At 37.0% G+C, this 20,568-nt stretch overlaps 1 protein-coding gene across 4 annotated transcripts in view; it reads right to left on the reverse strand.

The window, feature by feature from the left end:
* The window catches only part of LRRC28 (leucine rich repeat containing 28), a 196,169-nt gene that overhangs the window by 82,488 nt on the left and 93,113 nt on the right, over positions 1–20,568 (reverse strand). The gene's annotated exons all lie outside the window — the stretch shown is intronic.

A 20,568-nucleotide genomic window follows, 5' to 3' on the forward strand; every position in this document is an offset into this window, starting at 1 on the left:
CAAAGCGATGAATCTGAGCCAAGTCTGTTACTATGGCTTCTGCTTCCTGATGAATCAAAAAGTCATTGCAAATGTGAAAGAACAATTACAATCACTTCATGGTATCTGGTTCTTGCTACTTTAGTGGTTTTTTTACCTTCTATTGAAGTAGATAGTAGGAGACTTAAAAATATATATATTACAGTATCCCAGTAAGTACACCTTGTTCATGTGAACTAAGTAGAACATTTCTGGACTAAGCACGAGGATAGCTTTTGAAATTTTCACCACAGTAAAAATTATGGTAATAATATGCAATTATTGTAACATTTTTAGATATTGTCCAGCTGTGTGGTTCCTCTTTTAAAGCCCCAAATGTACATTTCCTATGAAGATTCACTTTAATTCCACCCAAAGGAAATCCTCCCATTTAACTCCAATATTCCTTTATTACTGGTGCCTATATTTGTAATCCATTCCATGACAAGTACAATTATGTCCCCGTCATACACTAACTGACCACGGCTGAAGGTGGGCGGGAGGGGAGCTCTTTACAAGGTATATCTATCCTTTTCAGGGAAAACCACCAGGAAGCATTCAGAGCAAAGGAAGTCCTGCTAACCATTCTCTCTCTACGGGAAGGACGTGACTCTGCCCAGGCCTGCGCATCTCACTGAGGCTCTACAGGGAGCACTGTGCAGGACGAGTCTGCTCCTCTCATTCATGGGACTCCCACGCTGAAGACCATGGTAATGCCCTCTCTCACTTATCTAACCTGACCTGTTGTACAAGTTGTTCCTCTCAGGTTAAGGTTTCTCGTGATCCGGCCACTTGAACACATCCCTCCGGACACATTCAGTTTGTTCAGGCCTTGGATTATTATGAGCAATGCCTTCTCCATAGGAGAGAAAATCTTCTGCCCTCTTAGATGTCCATTTGCACAGATTAGCTTTTCTTATTGGCAAACAGCTTGGCAAACTATGGCTCACAGGCAAAATCGTCCGGACCCACGGTCCACTTTTGTAATGCATGCAAGCTGAGACTGGTCATTTTTAAGGGTGGTGAAAGTCAACAGCAATGAGAGGAACAACAACAACTACATATACACATATATGTACGTGTGTGTATATATATGACAGAGACTATAGGTGGCCTGCAAAGCCTAAAAATATTTAGTATCTCATCATTTACAAAAAAGTTTGCTAGTCTTTGTTATGGACTTACTCTTAACAGGAACATTTTTAATAACTGTTTTTATAAAAGTAATACAAGCGCAAAAATACATTAATTTCTAGTTATTTTACTAATATCTAGAAGAGATTTGTGATAAGCTGAGAAGTTCACACTTTATTTTCTAATTTCCCCAATACTGCACAAAGACATATTTGAAGACAGGAGACAGGATTCAGTGAATGTTTGTGATTCCCAGTAAGAATTTTGTTCTATTTTTACCAAACTGATGCACAAGGGGGTCAATTTCACCCTTGGCGCCATTAGCACCATTAGTATTTCCTCTAGCTAAGTCTTCCTGCCTATTTTATTGCTTCTGATGGGGCATGGAGGGTGAAGGAATTGACAGAAGAATTATGTTTTAGAATTGAACAAAAACAAAAGGAAACAAGGAATCTTCCTGACCTCACTTTATGAAGTTATTCTGGGAGTGAAATGGGACAGAAATGCAACCAATCAGCTTACACACCATGGGACCAGGTGCTGAGAGAAGAACAAGACAAGGTCTCTGCCACTGAGAATCACATTACACATAAAAGACACTGTGTGAATGGAGCTCAGGGGTAAAAAAAAAAGAGCTGGATGATGGGCTGGAGATGCTTTTGCAAAATTTATCGAAGGAAATGAGAACTTGAATACGTCAAAAAGAAAATGGATATATCATTTCAAGCCAGGCATGGAGATGGGGTTGAAAGCATAAGGAAAGGCATGCAAGTAAAAAGATAATTACAACATGCACAATGACTACTGGAGACCTGACAAGTACCAAAGATACCAATGGGAAAAAAGGGGAAAATAAGTTAATACAGAGGGCTTGGTGGAGACATGGATGATAATGAATATTGGTGAGAGAAGTTTGAACTTATTACAGTAAGAACATAACACTTCCTGAAAATTCTCCAAGGATGAAGGGACTCTTTTGGAAATATGAAAATGGTAAATACGCAGAAAGCAATGAAATGAAAAGAGAGAGTCGGCTGGGGAAACAAGGAGACAGTTGATGAGAACAGAGGCAGTGTGATAGAGTTTAAAAGTAAATTCCAGAGAGGTTTTAAGAAAAGCAGAGAGTAAGTTTGGTTGGAAATGGAAAATAGTGAAACAGGAAAAAATCAAAGACCATTTTCAAGTTTCTAGACTATTATACTCTAAGTCAATGCTAAAAACATTCTTTCTGTAGGAAAAAAATTTTAAGTGTATCAATACTTCTGAATTGCAGTACCTATAAAGCCACCTATTTAAAGGAATTTGAAAAATCCATCAAAAATCACATGGGAGCAAGCAAAATAAACTATTCTCATTATTATTTCAAAAATAATTAAATGCATAAAATAGTGTTTTGACATGGTTGCAAAAATTACTAAAGCTGGCGGGGGTGTGGGGGGCAGGGAAAAAATTACTAAGGCTTGCAACTGCCCACCATTTTGATTCAGTACTGTCTTACTGTATTGTGAAATGGGGAAATAAGTGATTATGAATTTAAGTTTCCTATCATTTGATTATTTACTTTTTAACAGATCAATATTCATACTTTGACAGGCACACATTTTCAGATATTAAAGTTAATAACACTTGTGACAAAGAAAATGAGAATACACAGTGTCAGTATGAATGAAAGGTCAAAATACTAAGGAGTGGGAAGAGAAAAGAGACCTGACGTTTCTTACTCCCTGTAAGTGATGAATAAGACTTAAACATGCAGGACTGCATTAAAAGAACAAACGTAACAAAGAACATTTTTGTCTAAGTAGCTTACTATATAGGTCTTTTCATCTGTTAGAAGAAAACTGAGCTAATTATTACTCCAATTACAATACTGAGTGGAATACTATATACAATATGGTTGGAAAATTAATAATTTTGTCATCCTATGAAAGTATTTGGGAAAGAGAGTGAAATAAAATTAAATAGCCTTTCAGGAGAAGTAAATTAAACATAATTTTCATGACCATTTTACAATAGGCCACAAATATAAGACTATATGTGGCATCTTTATCTCAAAAAAATTAAAAAAATATACACTTGTTAAGCTCAGCTAATGGGAAGCACGTTTTTAGAAAACAATAGAGTCAAACAAACTTTGTCTAAGATTCTAACTTAAACACAAGAGACAGGAAATAAACCTGGGGCGGTAACGTATCATACAGGAATACAGAAACAGAGTCTAAAGTATGGGCTCAGGATGAGAAATCTAGCAAATTTGGTCAAATTCAGACGCTACACTGAGGCCAGGACAACAGGATACTCATATGTTTTGCTGCTCTTCCTTCATTCCTGAAGATCCAAGCTTCATGATCATATCACTTCCACCAGCCTGAAGAGATTTTATTTCTTTTAGAGCAGGTATGTTGGCAACAAATTCTCTTAGCTTTCCTTTTCTCTGGGAATGTCTTTATTATCACTGTTAATTCTCAGAAATTCTTTTCATTAGATACAGAATCCAGGGCTAACCATTCTTTACTTTCAGTACTTTAAAGTTGGTGTTCCACTATCTTCCAGCCTCCCATGGTGTCTGAGGAGAAATCTACAATTATCTGAATCATTATTTCTTTAGGTGTTTTCAAGATTGGTTATTTATCTTTAGTCATTAGCAGACTGATTATGATGTATCTGTAAATGGCTTTCTTTGAATTTATCCTATCTGGGGTCTGCTGAGCTTTTTAAAATTGAAAATTTACATCTTTAACCAAAGTTTTGAAGCTTTAGAATTATGTCTTCAAATTTAAGAGTTATATCTGGGTAAATATAGCAAACTATCACTTTTCTCCTTTTAAGCTGTTATGCGTAAGTGCTAAAAGCATTTCAATATATGATAAACTACTTAGGATAAGTATAACAAAGATTAGTGGGTAGCGTAAAAGTAGTTCCGAAGCAATTTTGAAAGACTGGTCTAATGCAATCCCTAAAGCAATAACTAAAAATAAGATAAATACCAAAAAAAAAAAAAAGGATAAACCTAAAAAGCCAATAAATGAATTAAAACAGAAAACAAAAATATACTCAAATAACACTAAAAAAGGCAGGGAAAAGAAAACAAAGAAATAAAACCAGATGTTACAAACAGACAACTAATAACAAAATGGCAGGCCTAAATCTAACAAGATCAATAAAACATTAAAAGCCAACAGCCTAAGAACACCTAATAATACAGATTATCAGGTTGCACTTTAAAATAAGACCTCAGTATATTCTATCTAAAAGGAATCCATTTTAAGTATAAATACATAGATGGACAAAACATAAACAATACAAACATACCATGCAAACAATATCCCCCAAAGCTGGAACTTCTAGTATAATGGAATGAGGAGGATGTCAAATCCTCTGCTGAAAAAACAACTATAAAATCACTCAAAATTATCAAAAGCAACAATTTCAGCACTCTGGAAACTGACCTGTGCTTTTCAACAGAGAATAACTTATTCATGAAAAACTACTGCACTTTGGATATGAAGAACAGAAATCTGTGGCATGCTTCCTTTGGATGGTTCCCATTCTCCCATCCAGCTTGGTTAGGATAATAGTTCTAATATGGCAGGGTAGGCTGCAAACAACCAACAGCTTTACTGATGGAGTGGGCTAACTTGGAACAAAAGTCACAGGGTTAATTTGGAATGAAAGTGAAAAACCCATAGCCAGTACTGTTGCCAATAACAATTAGGAATCTTGGTCACAAGCAAACATGGAAGACCAATAATTTTATCAGCTGAGGGGTTGCTGGTTGGCACAAACAAGGGAATAGGCAGATAAGCCAAAAATATAACAAGGAGGAACAGGATATAAAATGATGAGAAAGCATTTGATAGACTCTCCACATATCCCAGGCTGACTAGAGTGGTGAGCAAGCTCAAGGGAGACCACAGAGGGCTCAAGCTATTTACGTATCCCAGGTCTACACGAACTTGCACAGGAGAACAGAAGACAACACAGGCCTCAACAGAAAATAAAGGCTGGGGAAACTCGAAAATTGCCTAAATGTTAAATGTGTTTCTGAATCCAAACACACGGCATAGAGCCTTACTAGATTAAGGTGTTCAACTACTACGTTACACAGACACAGGGCCAAATCATAAAAATTAAAGCAAAAACAATAATAAAAAAAACATCAAAAAAACACAGAGACATCAGTCATACACTGGAGGAACTGAACTTCATGTTTTTTTAGTCCAGGCAAATTACTAAGATAAACAAATAAATAGATAGCAACAATCTTCAGGTAGGAAAAAATAATCAGGATCCAGAGTTGCTACAATATATTTTTTTAAATGTACAATTTTTTAAGATTAGAAGATATGCAATAAAACAGGAAAGTGTAACTCATGCTCAGGCTTCCCTGGTGGCTCAGATGGTAAAGAATCTGCCTGCAGTGCAGGAAATCTGGGTTTGATCCCTGGGTGTGAAAGATCCCTTGGAGAAGGGAATGGCTACCCACTCCAGTATTCTGGCCTGGAGAATTTCATGGACAGAGGAGCCTAACTGGCTATAGTCCATGGGGTTGCAAAGAGTCGAACACGACTGAGTGACTAATACACACACAACCCATACTCAAGAAAAAATGGATAATAGAAAATAGAAACTGATGCGAACTGGACCCAGATGTTGGATTTACCAGACAATGACAGTAGCTATAATAAAGAGCAGCTATCATAAATATATTGAAAGAACTAAAAGAAAAAGTTTAAAGAATGAGATAAAATTATGACAATGACTCAAAAAACAGAAAACATTCTCAATAAAGAAAAACAAGAAAATGGAAATTCTTGAGTTGCAAAGTACAAGTGAAAAGAAAATTCATTAGAAAGCCTTACAAGTAGATCTGAATAAGCAGATAAGAAATTAGTATAAACTGCTAACAAAATTTATCCAAAGAGAAACTGCAAAAAAGACTGAAGTGAAGTGAACAGGGTCTTAGAGATCTGTAGGATAAAACCAGCTGCAAAGACGTATGTGTGATAGAATTCCCATAAAAATCAAAGGAGGATGAAGAGGAAGAAAAACAGTATTTTTAAAAATAGTGGCTATAAATTCAAATTTTGATGAAAAATATTACACCGAAGATCCAAGAAGCTCAATAAAACCCAAGAGGGATAAACACAAAGAGATCCAAACTTATAAACATCATAATCAAACTGTCAGTCAGTTCAGTTGCTCAGTCACATCCGACTCTTTGCGACCCCATGAACCGCAGCACGCCAGGCCTCCCTGTCCATCACCAACTCCCGAAGTCCACCCAAACCCATGTCCATTGAGTTGGTGATGTCATCTAACCATCTCATCCTCTGCCGTCCCTTTCTACTCCTGCCTTCAATCTTTCCCAGCATCAGGGTCTTTTCAAATGAGTCAGCTCTTCGCATCAGGTGGCCAAAGTATTGGAGTTTCAGCTTCAAAATCAGTTCCTCCAATGAACACCCAGGACTGATCTCCTTTAGGATGGACTGGTTGGATCTCCTTGCAGTCCAAGGGACTCTCAAGAGTCTTCTCCAACACCACAGTTGAGAAGCATCAATTCTTTGGCACTCAGCTTCTCACATCCATACATGACTACTGGAAAAACCATAGCTTTGACTAGATGGACAAAGTAATGTTGGCAAAGTAATGTCTCTTCTTTTTAATATGCTGTCTAGGTTGGTCATAGCTTTTCTTTCAGGGAGCAAATGTCTTTTAATTTCATGGCTGCAATCACCATCCACAGTGATTTTGGAGCCCAGAAAAATAAAGTCAGCCACTGTTTCCACTGTTTCCCCATCTCTTTGCCATGAAGTAGTGGGACCAGATGTCATGATCTTAGTTTTCTGAATGTTGAGCTTTAAGCCAACTTTTTCACTCTCCTCTTTCACTTTCATCAACTGGCTCTTTAGTTCCTCTTCACTTTCTGCCATAAGGGTGGTGTCATCTGTGTATCTGAGGTTATTGATATTTCTCCTGACAATCTAAACTGTGAAAGACTAGAAAATCTTGAAAATAACAAGAGAATAATGGTTGACTATGTTTAGGGGAACAATACACATACATGCCAAGAATATCCACTCTCTCTACTCAGGTATCTAACAAATGTAGTAAGGCAAAACAAACAAGAAGTATCAAGACTAGAAAAGAAGTAAAACTTTCTTTATTCACAGATGACATGCTCCTTAGGACAGAATACAAAGGAATTCATAACAACTATGTATATATATGTTATACATACATATATATATATATGTATAACAACATGATTGAATCTCAAATGCATTATGCTAAGTGAAAGTCAAACTCAAAGGGTACTTATGTATAGTTCCATTTATATGATATCCTGCTCAAATGGTAAAGAATCCGCCTGCAATGTGGAAGAACTGCATTCGATCCCTGGGTTGGGAAGATCCGTGGAGGAGGGCATGGCAGCCCACTCCAGTATTCTTGCCTGGAGAATCCCCACGGACAGGGGAGCCAGGCAGGCTACAGTCCATAGGTCGCAAAGAGTCAGACACGACTTAGCAACTGAGCACAGCACACAGAAGTAGCAAACAGAATAGTGGTCTGAGGCCTGGCAGGGCATATGACGAATGGTACAAGGGGGCATAAAGGAATCAAGGAGAGTGCTGAGACTCTTCTGTATTTTATTGTAAAGATGACTACGTAATTCAAAAGGGTGATTTTTCCTTTATGTTAAAAAAAAAAAAACACTAACACAAAAATTATTTTTTAAAAATTCTTTCCAAAAGCTAAAAATAACATTTCCATGAAATATAATACATAAATTAAACATGTACATTAAAAAATTCCATATGCTGATCATCTGAACACTGTAAATCAGAATAATTATTCTTAATATAAATTCATACACTTTAATCAGTTCTTAGCTGTTTAGATTTCTAATAATGTTTTACTTGCATTTTTTGAAGTCTTTTCAATATGGTACTATGTTTCTTTTTAATAAAATTGTTTACAATTAATTTTATTACCAATTAGTCTCATGACACCTTCAAAATATTTATTGCTATGCCATCTTGAAATTAATGACGTATTGCTGATGTAAAGTTACAATGCATTCTTTTTGGAATACAAGTGGAATCCTCTTATTTTCAGCTGGCCTGGGTCATGACATCACTTCCCAGTAAGTAAACATCAGTTTGGACACTTTATTTCTTTAGTGTGCTTACAATAATCCTAACTTCAGTTGTTTGCACTATTTACTTTCATGCTAAATATACAATACCTTAACTTTTCAGCTACTTATAGAATATCCTGAAAATGATTTCATTACTGCCACATATAAGTACTTAGACTGAGCCTAAAAATAACATTACAGTGCCTATTTCAAACAAAAAAACAATAAGTCTCCTTTAAATCATCATTCTCTGCTGATGCATACTGACCTAACCTAAAATTTAAATGGGAATGGGAAGGAAGCCGCCCACTCCATGCCAAGCCAGTGACCACAGAGTCAATAACAAGGCTTGATACTTTCAAGCACTGGCTTTTTCCGGTACCACTAAAAACAGCTCTAAATTGAGATCCAAAGCACACTGAGTTAGGAAGAGCATACAGAGAAATAAAAGACAATATTTCAATGCCAGCTAAACTCCATTCTATCCACAGTACGTTCCTCTCTAGATTCATTCCCTTTTGCTTGATTGCACAGTGAAATGCACATATTCCAGTATGCAGAAACAGGTTCAAACCATCAGCTGTGCAGTTTTGGGTTATTTACTCAAATATTTAGATCACTGGTTTGATGTTAACTTAAAAATCACCTGTAAAAAGGAGACAGAACAGCATATCCCTCAAATGATTACAGGAAATATCTCATATAATTCAACGGTATATGGTAGAAAATCAATAAATAGTTTTATTTTTCAGCTTATCATACTACATAATATTTTAAATGTAAAATCTGAATATAAATATCTTTTTGTAAGCAGCTTTTAGCAGAAAAAAGCTTTTTCAGGGAAAAGCTCTCTGCAGGAGGCAGCCCTTTGTCTCATCAACAACTTTAACCCAGGCACCCCATGCTCCACACATCTCTGGCTAGCACATCTTTAAGATCACAATACTTTGCCTAACATGTTGGTTCTTTCCATAGATAAATAAGTAGTAATGAAGAATAAGTAATTAACAAATGACCAGATCTCTTCTATTAAATAATATATATCAGATCAGATCAGATCAGTCGCTCAGTCGTGTCCGACTCTTTGCGACCCCATGAACTGCAGCATGCCAGGCCTCCCTGTCCAGCACCAACTCTCGGAGTTCACTCAGACTCATGTCCATCGAGTCAGTGATGCCATCCAGCCATCTCATCCTCTGTCATCCCCTTCTCCTCTTGCCCCCAATCCCTCCCAGCATCAGAGTCTTTTCCAGTGAGTCAACTCTTCGCATGAGGTGGCCAAAGTACTGGAGTTTCAGCTTTAGCATCATTCCTTCCAAAGAAATCCCAGGGCTGATCTCCTTCAGAATGGATATATATAAAATAATCCCTCTTATTTTATGGATAATATTTTTTGAACTGGGTAATGACCAAATCTGGGCACACTACTATAACTTGGCAATTCATCTACAGGTAGAGAAAAATAGAGAACAGAGGCTGCTGAGTGCCTCATGACAGGCCACACTGCAAAATATGTACCAAATCTGTCTTCTCTGACTCCACTCCTACCACCCTGAACCAAGCACCACCATTCTCTCTTGCCTGAACTCATCAACTGCCTCCTTAACTAGTCTTCTTACTTCCATTCTGGCCCCCTCCAATCCATTTTATACACAGAAGCCAAAGTAACACTAAAACACAGATTACAAATAATACTGACAATACCAAAAAGTTCATTGAGAAAATCTATTAACTGTTCTTTTGCCTGTTATAAGCAATAAACAAAAAGAACATTTTAAATTAAGAACAGCAAACTAGCAATTAATAAGTTCTCTTATTTATGAAAGATAATTAAATGTAATGTGGAAGCTTCAAAATAAAATGCTCCGAAATACATGACATGTACGAAACACAACAGAAACTGATTTAGCTTGAATATTTATGCCTGGGTATCAAGCTTTTCAATTAATTCTTTCCCAACAGAAATTTTAAAATCTTAAAGACATTGCTTCAAAACAGAAAATCACTTTGTTTTGACATTTTACCTGGTACTTTGCCTGTGACTACATTGTGCACTAAACTTTCATTGAATGTTCTTCAAAATAAGTTATTTGCCAGGTGTTTATTATTTATCTAACCAAATAGTCAATATGACATTTGAGGTTCCATACCTAGCAAAATGTCACTGAGAGTATTGCAGAAGATAAGAAAAAGTATCTAAGAAACTATTGTTAAGTGGCAATTATAACTACTACTAGAGAAAAATGACATGTCTTTTCTTCAGATATATTCTGTCTAAGAAACTTAAAGGCTTTTATTCTAAAACTTTGTATCTTTATTATTGCTTTGTGTCAGTACATGGATGACCACTTGGAAAAATCCTTTATCTTACTCATTCTATAAGATTTATGGAGACAACCTACACAGATTTTCATTTTATATTTTAGTGATTGCCTATTTCAACAGATTTCTTCTAGGTAGGCTTTTATCCTCTTTACTAAGGTAGCACAATGGAGTTTTTAGGCTTTGACCTGAATGAGACCACCAGGTGTCCATTGTTGGTAAGAGACTATTATAATCACTGTCTCAAGAAATATCATTGTATCATAGCCCAGAATAAAAATTTATTTTTTTAATTCTACTACATTGCAGAGAATAGCTACAAGCAATCCACATCTCACTACCTGAAATGAATAATACTGTTATAATAATGATTGCTTTCATCTCACTTTCTAAACTAAAAATAGGGGAAAATTTTAGAGTGATAATTTTTAGTGTAAATACATTTCTAATTGATTCATTCAAGTTTATTTCTTTGAAATTCCCATGAGAAAACAAAATTGTTGACAGAACACTTATAAATCAATGGAAAAATATACCATTGGTTTATTTTTGCTCAAAATATGAACCATAGTTTAAAAACAATCTCCATCAATTAAATGAATTCCAAATTAAATTTAAAATATAACTGATTTCTAAATACACACTCTTTAAAAGAATCTCAATTACCATTAACACGAGAAATTTTACATTAGAGAAATCTTAATTTGTACATGTTGACTGTTAATATAAGAGCAAGTTCCTTGATTTATTACCTGCTACTGAATGGAAAAAAAAAAGTACTCAATATGAAGGCTAGGAAAGAAGCAAGGGCATAAAAAGATGTTAACTTTTCATTTTTAAACTTTCCTCTACTATTTATTTCTATGCTCATATATTACTTCTATAAAAATACAGAACTTACCTGATCACATACTACTAATATGGTACTTCATTACATACTTTGGGATTCCTTAGAATAAGAGATGCCACAATTCTAAACCCCTGTTACATTAGGGTTTTTAAAAAACTTATTATTATATTTATTTGGTGTAAGAGGGATGACACAAAAATCTGTGATTAAATGCTAAGAATCTGAATTTCCTAATGTCATTTCAGTTCACTGAAATAAAACAGAAAGCAAAATCTCATATATATATATATATATATATATATATACACACATATACATACAGCACTGCTATACAAATCTAGATTGCTGAAGGTTTACAAGTTCTGTCATTGTAAAATAAAAAAAAATTTATACAATTTCTGTTAAATGTAAGTATTACATAAAAATTATACGGTGCTTCTAAAGAGAATACATAAAATTTTTTTTTCAGATTTCTATTTATTGATATTGATTTCATATTTCTCCAGCCATTGAAAAAAAGCTGAAGTAGTACCACTGCTCTGCTACAAGTCAGTCAATATACACTGGAGTTCAAAACTTTTTCGTGCACTCTATAAACCTTCTGTTGTGCCTACTGCATTAACAAAGAGATCAAACACCCCTCAATAACAGGAACTAACAGAACAATGGAACAAAAAGAACAATAAAGCAGGTAAAGAATACTAAATAGTTCAATGTGAACAGATGAGTCATGGCTCTCTAACTTGTATTTCTTTCAAAAATTAGTTGTACATAAAGTTTCTAAGAATATTAACATTTTCTAAATTCACTTATTTAGGATCTACTCATCCTATTATTGACACGACTGAGCAACTTCACTTTCACTTTTCACGTTCATGCACTGGAGAAGGAAATGGCAACCCACTCCAGTGTTCTTGCCTGGAGAATCCCAAGGACGGGGGAGCGTGGTGGGCTGCTGTGAAGTGACTTAGCAGCAGCAGCATCCTATTATTTGAACTGGCAGTTTAGTACCAAATAAGAAATTATGTCAAAACAATACTCAAGAAGCAACTTTAGAAAAAGAACTAAAGCCCATATTTAATTTTTATATTAATTTTGTAAAAATACAAATATTTCCAATAATAGTGTGACAGCACTTTGGAACACTATTTACCTAGAGCAATGTTTACTCCCAACTATGTTCACAAGACCACCAGTTTAGAGGGATGTCATGTTCAAATAGGTTTAGGAAAAAGTACATGCTATACTCGGAGAAGGCAATGGCACCCCACTCCAGTACTGCTTATTATAATACACACTAGCTTTTTAAAGAACAGTTATCCAGTCGGGAAGTTTCCCATTTATGTGGCCATAGTATACTTTTTTCACAGAGCGTATAGAGAAAGTTTAGAAAATGCTGACAATCAGCATTTAAGGTATGTTTTCCCCCATGTACTCTATAAGCAAGGTCTAATACTCAGGAGCAGTAGCAACCTTTTTTCTTTTTTTACTTTTGTATAGGAAAAGAAAAAAAGAATTATGTTGCATTCTGCTCAAGAGAAAGAAAATTAAAATGTGCTGCCAAACTCTGGCTTTAATACTTGTGGTCACTGTGACACATGTATACATATGGCATTGGAAAGACCCTGATTATCATAAGCTTATGCTGTCAGCTTAAAAAGGATTTCCCTGACATCCAAGCCTCAGCCACGGTCTTTTCAATACAATTTTTCATATATTTTATTATATTCTTGAAGCCCTTCTGAAGAATGTTCAGAGAATTTTACAATTAAGTCTTGTCTGCTAAGTCTGCCACTAAGTCGCTTCAGTCATTCCAGAGATGGCAGCCCACCAGGCTCCCCGGTCCCTGGGATTCTCCAGGCAAGAACACTGGAGTGGGTTGCCATTTCCTTCTCCAATGCATGAAAGTGAAAAGTGAAAGTGAAAGTGAAGTCGTGTCTGACTCCTAGAGACCCCACAGACTGCATCCTACCAGGCTCCTCCATCCATGCAATTTTCCAGGCAAGAGTACTGGAGTGGGGTGCCATTGCCTTCTCCGAAGTCTTATCTAATCTATCTTAATAGTTCTGTCCCATCAACCATCAACTTTACGCTTTCTTCCTTCTAGGCAAACAGGCATTTCAGCCCTTTATGGGTCATACTGCCATTATAGCACTAGCAATTTTAAAGTTTTTATTTTTTTTAAATAAAATATAGAATAAGTCATATCCATGATCTCTCCAAATCCTTCCACAAATAGATGATTTTCATTATTCTCAGACAAACAGCTTCTACCGTGAAAATTCTTCAGAACAAAGTTCCAAACAGACAACTAATAAATGAAACTAAAAAGGAAAAAAGGCAATCCTGGCTTGAAATTACTCAACAAAAATATGGGTACAACTACTGTTCAAATAATCATTAGTATCTCTTTGTATTCACTTCCATTAATAGTAACACTATGCTGATGCTGCTGCTAAGTCGCTTCAGTCGTGTCTGACTCTGTGCGACCCCATAGATGGCAGCCCACCAGGCACCCCCATCCCTGGGATTCTCCAGGCAAGAACACTGGAGTGGGTTGCCATTTCCTTCTCCAATGCATGAAAGTGAAAAGTGAAAGTGAAGTCGCTCAGTCGTGTCCGATTCCTAGCAACCCCACAGACTGCAGCCTACCAGGCTCCTCCAACCATGGGATTTTCCAGGCAAGAGTACTGGAGTGGGTTGCCATTGCCTTCTCCGAGTAACAGTAAAAATGACAAAAATTATATTTTACAAGTGACTAAACACAGTCACTACAAACTTTATAAAAGGTTTACTGGTTGAGCAAATATAGCATTAGAACAGGGTAGTGTGAAGAGCTTGATGAAGTCTCTCCACCAAAAATGAGCATGCACGTGTGTACACTAAGTCACTTCAGTCATGTCCAACTCTTTGTGACCCCATACTGTAGCCCAGCCAGGTTTCTCTCTTCATGAGGATTCTCCAGGCAAGAATACTGGAGTGGGCTGCCATGCCTTTCTCCAGGGGATCTTCCCAACCCAGAGATCGAATCTGAGTCTCTTATGTCTCCTGCACTGGCAGGCGAGTTCTTTACAACTAGCACCACATGGGAAGCCAAAAACAGTGGACAAAACTGTGTAAAAAACAACTATTTCAGGGCTCCAGAAATCAACCAAAGGCAGACAATGAATTCAGAAACATTTATTCTTGAAGGTCTGTTAAAAGTTTCATTCCAAAACAATGGGAGTTTATAAACTTTTCTGGCTTGATGCGACCCTCTCGCATTCTATCCCCAAGTTCAATCTCAAGAATGTTAGTTTACCAGAGCAAGACTGACTATGAAAATAAGCAGCTTCACGTTCAGAAGCGGGCATCCTTGATTTAGGGCAGAGAACAAAACCCCACATCTTTTTCAGCTAAAATTGGCAAACTCTGTAGGAAAAGAATGAAGCAAATACAGAACATGTGATTTGTTAGCCTGGAATTGCAGTCCCAGTGAGAGTGGGGGTGGGGAGGTTGAACATTCAGGAATTGAACTGGGAGCTTATGGAGGTAAGAGAGCCAAGCAAGTGTTAGATATGCTCTCCAGCAATCCTGAGACAACTAGGAAACTATCTGGATGTGCAGGGGAGACGCAGGCAAGGGAGTTCATGGAAAGTAAAAGCCAAGGCAGGTGAAGTAACTGACTGACTCTGAATGCACTCCTCAATCCAAACACATTTCAAACAGCAAAGACTTATATGCTTGACATGTTTGAAGAAACATTTTAAAGTCAGTGGCTCCCCCAAACTATACAGACATAGTGACAACACTAGATAACCAGGTTAAAAGAAATAAAAATAAGAATAAAATCACAGCAGAGCCATCAGAGGCTACAAACTACAGCAAGGAAAGATTCTCCACTTTTAAACCCAAAGTAACAAAAAATAAATAAAAACAGCTCTCAGAAAAATAAATAAAAATCCAAAGTTGCCATATTCCCTACATCTGTTATACTACCTAAATTTCCAGTTTTCAACAACAACAAAAATATAAGACATGCAAAGAAACAGAAATCTGTGACTCATAGCCAGGAGAAGGGTGTGGGGGAAGCAGTCAACAGAAACACTCTAATAGGTCCAGATGTTGAAGTTGGCAAAGATTTCAAAGAAGCTGTTATGAATGTGTTTAAAGAAGCTATGTCCAAAAATTAAACAAAAATATGATGACAATGATTCAATAAATAGAAAATCTAAATAGAAAAATACAAGCCATAAAAAGAGCCAAAGACCAGTTCTAAAACATACAATACAGTAACTGAAATGAAAAAATTATTAGAGGGTCTCAGGAGGAGATTTGAGGTGGAGGAAAGAAACCAGTAAACTCAAAGACATATCAATAGAAATTATCACATCTGAAGAGTAGAGAGAAAAAAAATAGCAAAAATTACACGTAGGATATAATCACATGCATAATAGGAGTCTCAGAAGAGGAGAAAAAACATGTGAAAAAACAATGGCTATAGATGTCTCATATTTGATGAAAAACATTCATCTACAGATCCAAGAAGTTCAATGAATTCCAAGTAGGATAAACACAGAGATCAACACCTAGACTGACCGTAGGCAAATTGGTGCGAGACAAATACAAACAAAATCTTGAAAGTCACAAGAGAAAAAGTGACACATACACACAGAAGAGTAACAATACAATTAAAAGTTAATTTCTCATCAGAAACCACATATAAGTGAGAAGACAGTGAAATGACATGTTTAAAACGCTGAAAGAAAAAAAAGGTTAATCAAGAGTTATATATAGGGCTAAACCACTCTTCAGAAATAAAGTCATAGACAAGACATTCCCAGATAAACAAGGAATAGAAAATCAGGTGCTAATAGAACAATCCTATTAGAAATATTAAAGGAAGTTTCTAGAGCTGAAAAGAATGACACCAAATGGTAAATAAACCAACAGGAAGGGAAGTTTTTTTGAGACGGCATATGATCGATCCTGGAGAATGATCTACATGTGCTGGAGAAGACTACATATTCTCCTCTTGTTATGTGGAGTAATACATTTAAGTTGGTCAATAGTGTTGTACAAGTTTTCTATATCCTGAGTTTTTGTTCTGTTAGATGAAAAGAAAGGAGTATTAAAATCTTCAACTATAATTGTTTAGTTGTAAATTTGCCCTTTTAATTCTACCATTTTCTGCTTAATGTATTCTGAGTCTCAGTAGTTAGGTGGATAAACATTTATAACAGTACGTATTCTTGACACATTGATCCTTTTATCATTATGAATTTTCCCTCTTTAACTCCAGTAACGCTTTTTATCTTAAAGTCTATTTTGTCTGTTCTCAAAATAGTTACTGTACCTAATACTGTCTGCAAGATATGTCTTTTCTCTTTTTATTTTCAACTTATTTGAACCTACTCAACCTATTTCAATTGATCTGGCTCTAAAGTATGTCTCTTTTGATAAGATATAGTTGGATCCTGCTTTTTTATCAAGTTGGAAATTTTCTGCCTTTTGATTGCAGTGTTTATACCACTCACACTTAATTCAATTATTGATAAGACTATATTTATATCTGTGACTTTAATATTTTTATTATGTCTCATGTCTTATTTTTCCTTTCCTTTATTAATATCTTCTGGCTTATGTAAGTAGTTTTTACATGCTATTTTAACTGACTTAATTTTCTAGCTATACTTCTCGAGTGATTTTCTTCGTGGCTGTTCTAGGGGCACATCATCAACTCATTACAATACATTTCAGGTGACCCCATGGACTACACAGTCCATGGAATTCTCCAGGCCAGAATACTGGAATTCTCCAGGCCAGAATACTGGAGTGGGTAGCCTTTCCCTTTTCCAGGGGATTTTCCCAACCCAGGGATTGAACCCAGGTCTCCCACATTGCAGGTGGATTCTTTACCAGCTGAGTCACAAGGGAAGCCCATATTTCAGGTTAATACTAGCTTAACTTTTATCTGCTGTGAAAGTGCTGCACTAAATATGGCAGCAAATTTGGAAAACTCAGCAGTGGCCACAGGACTGGAAAGGTCAGTTTTCATTCCAATCCCAAAGAAAGGCAATGCCAAACAACGTTCAAACTACTGCACAATTGCACTCATCTCATATGCTAGCAAAGAAATGCTCAAAATCCTCCAGGCCAGGTTTCAACAGTATATGAACCGTGAACTTCCCAGAGATCAAATTGCCAACATCCGCTGGATCATCGAAAAAGCAAGAGAGCTCCAGAAAAACATCTATTTCTGCTTTATTGACTACACCAAAGCCTTTGATTGTGTGGATCACAGCAGACTGTGGAAAATTCTTAAAGAGATGAATTAAAATTCTTACCTACCTCCCAAGATATCTGTATGCAGGTCAAAAAGCAACAGTTAGAACTGGACATGGAACAAACTGGACATGGAACTGGACTGGTTCCAAATAGGGAAAGGAGTATGTCAAGGCTGTATATTGTCATCCTACTTATTTAACTTATATGCAGAGTACATCATGTGAAATGCTGGGCTGGATGAAGCACAAGCTGGAATCAAGATTGCTGGGAGAAATATCATAACCTCAGATATGCAGATCACACAACCATTATGGCAGAAAGCGAAGAAGAACTAAACAGCCTCTTGATGAAAGTTAAAAGAGGAGAGTGAAAAAGCTGGCTTAAAGCTCAACATTCAGAAAACGAAGATCATGGCATCTGGTCCCATCACTCATGGCAAATAGATGGGGAAAAAATGCAAACAGTCAGAGACTTTATCTCTTTGGGCTCCAAAATTACTGCAGATGGTGACTGCAGCCATGAAATTAAAAAGATGCTTGCTCCTTGGAAGACAAGTTATGACCAAGGTAGACAGCATATTAAAAAGCAGAGACATTACTTTGCCAAAAAAGGTCCATCTAGTCAAAGCTATGGTTTTTCCAGTAGTCATGTATGGATGTGAGAGTTGGACTATAAAGAATTCTAGCTGAGGGCCGAAGAATTGATGCTATTGAACTGTGGTGTTGGAGAAGACTCTCAAGAGTCCCTTGGGCTGCAAGGAAATCCAACCAGTCCATCCTAAAGGAAATCAGTCCTGAATATTCATTGGAAGGACTGATGCTGAAGCTGAAACTCCAATACTTTAGCCACCTGATGCGAAGAACCTGACTCGCTGGAAAAGACCCTGATGCTGGGAAAGATTGAAGGCGAGAGGAGAAGGGGATGACAGAGGATGAGATGGTTGGATGGCATCACCGACTCGATGGACATGAGTTTGAGCAAGCTCCAGGAGTTGGTGATGGACAGGGAAGCCTGGCATGCTGCAGTTCATGGGGTTGCAAAGAGTCGGATACAACTGAGTGACTGAACTGAACTGAACTGACTAGTTTAAATGTGGGCTTCCCAGATGGTGCTAGTGGTAAAGAATCCGCCTATCAATGCAGGTAGACGTTAAGAGACGTGGGTTCAATCCCTGGGTCAGGGTGATTCCCTGAAGGAGAGCATGGCAATCCACACCAGTATTCTTGCCTGAAGAATCCCTATGGACAGAGAAGCCTGGCAGGCTATGGTCCATAGGGTTTCAAATAGTCAGACATGACTGAAGTGACTTAACATGCCCTACCTTAATTATGGAGAAGGCAATGGCACCCCACTCGAGTACTCTTGCCTGGAAAATCCCATGGATGGAGAAGCCTGGTAGGCTGTAGTCCATGGGGTTGCTAAGAGTCTGACACGACTGAGCGACTTCACTTTCACTTTTCACTTTCATGCATTGGAGAAGGAAATGGCAACCCACTCCAGTGTTCTTGTCTGGAGAATCCCAGGGACGGGGGAGCCTGGTGGGCTTCCGTCTATGGCATCGCACAGAGTCGGACATGACTGAAGCGACTTAGCAGCAGCAGCAGCAGCTTAATTATGGTAAAATATAGCAACTTTGCTCCATTTCCACCTTTCTCATGGTTATAACTGTTGCTTTAAAACTTTTATGTTTTCTTAAAAGTAATTAAGATACATACGTCAAGCCTTTTATATTTCCCATGTAGTTATCATGTCTACTAGACCATATATTTGGATGGGTTGGAAACTGTTTTGGTGAAGAGTCAAATAGTAAATATTTTAGGCTCTGCAGGTCACATACAGTATCTGCTGCTTATTATTGATTTTTTCTCAGTTTCGTGGAAAAATAACTGACATCTAAGTTTAAGGCATACACTATGATGGTTTGATTTATATATAGGATAAAGGTCATTACCACAATAGGTTCAACTAACATCCATCTTCTCACATAGATACAATTTAAAAAAAGAAAGAAGAAAAAAGGCAAAAAAATCTATTCATGTGAGAACAAACTCAGGATTTACTCTCTTAACAACTTATATACTGTATGGCAGTATACACAATATATACATAAATATAACTTGCTTGTCCTTGCTCTTGTTACTATAATCATACTTAATGGCTTGCCTGCAGGACCCTGCCCCTTTCAGTTCCGTTCAGTTCAGTCACTCAGTTGTGTCTGACTCTGCGACCCCATGGGCTGCAGCACACCAGGCTTTCCCTCTCCTGGACTGTAAACTAAAGTGCCTGTGTTCAGTTCATGGAGAGAGTTTGTCCCTGCCTACCTGAGAATACAGGAGATTAACATACCCCTTCCAAAGCCTGGTCACTCCCTTGTAGATGTTTTGCAAGACTGAAGACGGTTTCATTTCACTTCCCCACTGCCTCCTTCAATTCTGCCTTTTGACTTTAGTTCCTCATTGCTTCTATCTCTCTGATCTATAAAAAAACCTGGCATCCAGACCCAAATAAGATGGTTGTTTTGAGGCGCTAGCCTGCCATCTTCTGTTTGCCGGCTCCCCGATGAAAGTCTCTTCCTTGCCTCAAAAAAAAAAAAAAAAAAAATGTGCAGAGGGGTTCCCTTTTCTCCACATCCAGGACAGCATTTTATCCCTTGTGTTTTTCATGATATGGCCATTTTAATAGGTGTGACGTATGTGACTGTGTTTTAATTTACATTCTCCTGATGACTAATGATGTTGAACATCTTTTCATGTACCTGTTGGACTTTCACATATTTTCAAAGAAGATACGTCTATTCAGATTCTTTGCTCATTTTTAAATTGGAATTTTAGGGTTT

This window comes from Bos indicus x Bos taurus, chromosome 21 (genome assembly GCF_003369695.1).
Source record: "Bos indicus x Bos taurus breed Angus x Brahman F1 hybrid chromosome 21, Bos_hybrid_MaternalHap_v2.0, whole genome shotgun sequence".
Taxonomy (NCBI): domain Eukaryota; kingdom Metazoa; phylum Chordata; class Mammalia; order Artiodactyla; family Bovidae; genus Bos; species Bos indicus x Bos taurus.